This window comes from Poromitra crassiceps, assembly GCF_964638095.1.
Source record: "Poromitra crassiceps genome assembly, chromosome: 27".
Taxonomy (NCBI): Eukaryota; Metazoa; Chordata; class Actinopteri; order Beryciformes; family Melamphaidae; genus Poromitra; species Poromitra crassiceps.
In genome coordinates this window covers 416501-422500 of record NC_139650.1, presented here as the reverse complement: position 1 = coordinate 422500, position 6000 = coordinate 416501, and positions in this window count along the sequence as shown.

Sequence of the window (6000 nt, the reverse complement as noted above, 5' to 3'; positions counted from 1 at the left end):
CTAATGGCGTCCTGGCAAGGCAGTAGTCTTGTATAGCCAGACCTATCGCCACACTCCGTTTAAGCGTTGTGCCAGTGCTGGACAAAGTACCGCTGTAACTTGAAGTTACTTAGATGAGTAACTGTAATATGATTACTTTTTGGAAATTGTAATCCCTTACATTACTAGTTACTGGGGAAAGTAACTAAGTTACTGCGCAACACTGGTTGTCAGTTGAGTGTGTGTGTGTGTGTGTGTGTGTGTGTGTGTGTTCTCATATCTCCTTTAAAGTGTGCCTGAGAACCTATGCCCCCCATTGAAGTTCAGTCCATAATCCTCCATGTTTTTAAGAAGGCCCCAGGGAAGATAGCTGAGATAACGCCTCACGTTTCTTCCTGAGATGTAGGCCATGAGGTTATACAGTTTGTTTTTCTTTTTCTCAACAGTCTCCACCCACTAGGCTTTCCAGGCATGCAGGACTGTACGAGGTTCACTGGCAGTATTGGACTCACTCCAAATTTGGTTAAAACCCACAGCCATTATGAATGGTTGTGTGCATCTCACCACCCCAAAATGAGTAAATTGTGCTATTTTGCGTTCTTTCTTTCTTTCTTTCTTTACTTCCACTGAGGAGGTTATGCTTTCAGTGCCGTTTGTCTGTCTGTTTGTCCGTTTGACTGTTTGTTAGCAAGATTACAGAAAAACCATTTGGCTGATTTTCATGAATCTTGGTGCAAAGGTGTGTGACCAACAAAGAACCCATTACATTTTGGCGCGGACCCGATCCGATTCGGGTCAAGGAAGGGAGCGGGCCGGGAAAAGGGGCCATGGCCCATAGCTAGGGATAGGAAGGTCGTACAGAGTCGGGAATCGAGGGGTTGGTAGGGGGAGTGGCCTGGGGGACATGGGTGGTGGGAGGGGCGTGGTGAGGGATGGGGTGGGGCTAGGGAAAAGGGGCAGTTGATACGGTTAGGAAGGTCCTAGAGAGTCAGGATTCGAGGGGTGGGTAGGGGGAGTGGCTGGGTCAGGGTGAGGGTTCCGATCCGACTCACAAAATGTGCATATCGTAGCAGAGTGGAGTATTGACCTTGGCGGAGGTCTGCGCTCTCATAGTGCACTTCTAGTTTTGTTTTGTTCTGTCCTGTTACGTTTTGCAGCGTTGACTGGTTTGGATCAAATAAGCAAGCAGAGTTGGTTTTGAAGCAGCGACTGGGCCTAATGTGAGAGTGAACTGCTACTCAATGTCTATTTGCATGTCATTCACCAATGCGTCTGCATATCAATAAGGAGTCAATCAAGTCAAGTCAAGTTTATTTGTATAGCACATTTCATACACAGAGGCAATTCAAAGTGCTTCACATAAAATGGTTGACAGGAAAATAAAATAATAAAAGAAGAGAATAAAATGGACATTTAAAAGCATCACAACAAAACATAAAAAAAAAAGAGTATAAAAAGTGCATTAAGCAACAGGCGCAGCAGTTGGAAAAAGAGCTAAAAACTTATAGAGGACTCATTGGGTTTGCATAATAGAATAAATCAATTTATCTATATTGAGTCCTCCGACATCATGACTATATAAGAAACATGACTACACACACATAAAACTCAGGTCAGGAGGAACGTTTGATTTGATTTTAACTATGGTCCTTTTCGGTGCTGCTTATCTGTGGACGCATTTGTGGGTGATCTGCCAGGTCACGTTTCTCTCTTGTTGTAGTTAGTTATTCACGTGGACACCACATGTGAATTTTGAGTTCATGTCTTGGCTCAATGTATCCCTGTCTCTGTGTCCGCCAGTGTGTGTGTGTGTGTGTCTTTCTCAGGAAACCATTCCATATGAGGCTGCAGTCTGTTCCAAAGTAGTGAAGGTGTTGAGAGCTCGTTGGACTGTCGGCATAGTGAGAAGTCACGTTCTAGCCAAAAGGTTTGCTATGGTGAGAAGAGACTTTTCTAACAGTGCTATACACCTCTGCTCTGGGATTATAATAATGTTATCACCTCCCACCCTTTTTATAGAAACACTAACATTTCATAGTGGAATTAATATTAAAAAAGTTTTTAAAAAGTGTGCCGGTGAGGTAAGATAATATAATTGGTTTACAATTAAAAATCACATGTTCTTGATATATAGATTACGGTACTCTGCCTTTTCAAAATGTTGACACTTATAATTCCTGAAGTGCAACTGCTTTGAAAACAAGTTCAGTTCATCTCACCTGTTTTTCAATTGTTTTGATTAAAAATTTGACTTTCAGAAAGAATTTGAGACGAGATAACATGTTAAGATGGCCATGTTTGGCAATGTACTGCTACTGGGTTTAGGTGGAGGTTGAAAGGTTGCACCACCTCCACCTGAAGATAGGTTCACACAATTCCCTAGCGACTAGCACTTGTTACACACACGTGTATAGGCTCTACACAGACAGGCAGCCTTTGACTTTGATGGGATGTGGATGCGATGTGATTGGTGGGGCACGCAGGATGTGGGGCAGGGAGGCGGGGCTGCCCGAGGCCGTGGAGCACGTGCAACAGGCTTGGTGCAACGGCTTGGACAGGACCCAAAAGAGCCCACATGCAATCAGAACCTGACCACCCACATTCTGGGCTCGTGACAGGGACTCTGACCTGATTTTGCCTTCAGGTCTGGGGGAACATGAGGAGCTATTGAGCAATCCGCTGCATCATCACACTTGAAGCTATAAATCAGAGGTCAGGCGTTGGAGGTGGGGGTTAATTTGGCCGGGTGGAGGTGTGTAAAAATAACAGTCAGCAATGACTGATGACAGGTGGAGAGGAGCCACAGGTGCTACAGTATATATACCGTACACTGCTAAAAACTGTTTAGTCTTCTAAGAAGACAAAGGTGCTGTAAACAACCAGGATTGTACCCAGGTACTTGAAATTGTTTACAGTTTCCATATGTTGGCCGTTTTAAGTCCTGGTTTGTACATATAATCAGTTCTTTAGTTTCCCCTATGTTTATCTCTAAAGCACTGTGTTCACACCATTTTTGAAGTGTGTGTGTGTGTGTGATTTAGAAGGCTCTGTTCACTTAAGAGGTCCCCCTTCAGTAGGAGGCTGACTAAGGTCATGTGATCATCAGAAATACACAGATGGTAACATTGTTAGTAGGCCTCAGTAGGTAAAAGAACACTGCCTTGCCTAGTGGTAAAATGATCGAATCAGACATACTTCCGTTCACACAGCCTCTTTGTGGTGGGTTAGAACGGAAGTCTCTTATCCAAAGAACGAGGCCACTTCTGAACCCCAAGGTCAACAAGGCTTTATTATCAAAGAATGTGTTCAGCAGAACAGAAATCTAAAACTAACACTATGCTTTTGGTTTCTGAAGGTGTTTTGTGGCGGCATTAAGCAAGATAGCATCATCTGCTCCTCCGTGTCTTTTGTAAGTAAATTGAAATGGGTCTAAACTACTGACAACAGAGGAGATGAAGCCATTGACTAGACTACTACGCTACTACCACACTTTCATCATCTTGCACGTGCTGTATACAAGACTTGACACAGATACTCGACTTCTTTGTGGAAAATGTAATCCTCGCCTGTGTTTCTGGTATTAACTTACCACAAAGCAACAAGGGCTGGGAGGGATCTCTCCTCCCACACTGCTCACATGCATAGCGTCCTCCTGAGAGCGTTCTTCTCACGATGCTGATTCGCTAGTGCAGCAGAGCGGAGGCATCGATCCACTGGGTGTTGAAACTGGGCCAATAGCACTGAGGCAGTCGCACGTGTCAGGCATTTGTCTGTTCACTCGATGAATCATATGATAGCATTTCCTAGAAATTCCCCATGCCTTCCCATGGCAGCGTGACAGAGGGGCGGGGCCCCCCACCTTGAAGCAGGGCCCACCCACTGCAGACACAATCACTCAGTCAAGATGCATTCAAGTACGTCAACACCGAGATGGTTGTTCATGTGGAGGGGCTGGATGGCTGATAGGAGGTCTCGTGCTGCGGCGACTGCACGCGTTCATCTCGATCACTTGTTAGGGGCCTTCCTGACACCTGGCAGTATGCCAAGCATAGCCTATGTGTTATGCTATGTCGGCTAACTGTGCCAATGTTGCGCAGGCTCTCCACTTTCACTCGTATGACACGTGCCCCAAGCCATTTCTACGTGATTGTTGGAGTTTGTCTTCTCGTTGGAAGATGAAGCTGAATGCAAAGGGGGATTATTCAGCCGAGGTTACATCGACGCGTTTACAAGTCTCTGAGCGGCTGTGAGCTGGAGGAAGTTATGAGTTTATAGGGATCAGAGAGGCAGCTAGAGACATCACGGGGCTCTGCACACGTACGTGTTACACTTTAATAGACTCTGTTCAACTTCGACAGTGTGCTTTAGGAATGTTTCATTGGACTTGAAGAATTGCTTTCTAAACAGGTCAGAGAGTACACGTGCTGGAATATTATAGAAAGATTCCACCGATGAAGGAGGCCTAGACAGACACTATTGTTGGTCATGAAATTCACCGGTTGAGATGTTCTCCTCCATTCTCCTCCATTTAAAATAGGTGAATATGAAACAGTCAACTTTTGTTTATACTTCTGTCCAAGTTTGAACTCTGTCACCCCCGGCATCGAAAAGTGCTGTTTTTAGGAACCTATTTCCGCCGAGCATTTATCAGTCTGTGTGAAAGTGCCTGTTCACCTTTGACCTTTCCCCTCTCCTTTGATAACCCTTCACTGTGTAAACACTATAGAAACAACAACTCACCTAACTCACCAATGGAGGCTTTTTATTAGGTTTGGTGGCTAGACAGATAAGCAACATGTGCCGTGGGAGTTAAAGTTGACATAGCCTCACAGCTGTTGGTTGAAAGAGCATTTACACTTTTTGTTCTACTGTTCATTATATCACAATCTTAGACATCGGCTTTTTTTGTAAAATTTCATTTGAAGATGGTCCTGATTTGTTTTCTATGTCTGATGATTGTAGAGTTCAGTACCTGCTTACTGAAAAAGTGTTCCAGTTCGATCAGTTTGTGTTAAATGCCTACCAACAGCGTAGGATGGTACTTTATGTTTGAGGTGTTCAAATCTGTTACCGTCTGACATGTTTGGAGATATATCACATTCTGTTTGTTCTTTTATATCGCTCCTGCATGTTATGATTGTAGTGTCTTGTAAGCCCATGCGGGCTGGGCACCTTTGGTGCATGACACAAAAAAACAAACTAACTAACTACTGTATTGATGATTAAGCTTTTTGTTACTCACAAGGCAGCGAGAGAGAGAGAGCAGGATCAATGTCTCATCCCTGCACTGGATCACTCATATATGGTTGTATTTGCTGTGCAAACGCAAGCATTCCCTTTGCTCTCCATGTGCACGTGATAGCTTGCGTTAGGCTTTCCTGTTGTCTGTCATTTTGATAGACAGAGTCATAGAAATTCTGTCAACCTATTATTACCTGTGTTAAAATGACAAACAGCCTTCAGATGTTTTCGTCATTGTTTATCACTGATGAAATATGATGAAATATGGCCGATGACAAACAGTTGCATTGGTTGTCTTTGGAAGGCGAGCTACGTGATCAGATGCTTGTTTTTCATTGTGGAGATTGTAGAGAGAGTGGGAAGGAGTGAAGGAGTGACATGAGGAGCAGGGCGGTGGGGAATGCAGGGGCAAACAAGGCTGTCCTTGACTTAGCATTGGGTGTCACGTCAGTCTGTCAGAGTAGAGCTCATCACTGTATCAACACACTTCTATATATTTGCGCAGGCTGTAAGTGAAGGTGCAAACGGGTCCGTCGCTCTCTGTGACCGGGCAGCTCTCACACTCACTCGTGCTTCACTCCCTCACGTGTGCGGGCGAGAGCGTGAGGAGGCACGGAGCCAGAACACAAGATGTGCATTTGGCAGCAGTAGCATACGATATCATGAGGTCTTCCCCCTACAGGACTGCCGAGGAACTCCCTGTCTCACACAGCACACATTTTACCCCTAATACTGACTGTATTGTGTCTTCTTCTTTCTTCCTCCAGGGCTCATGCACCC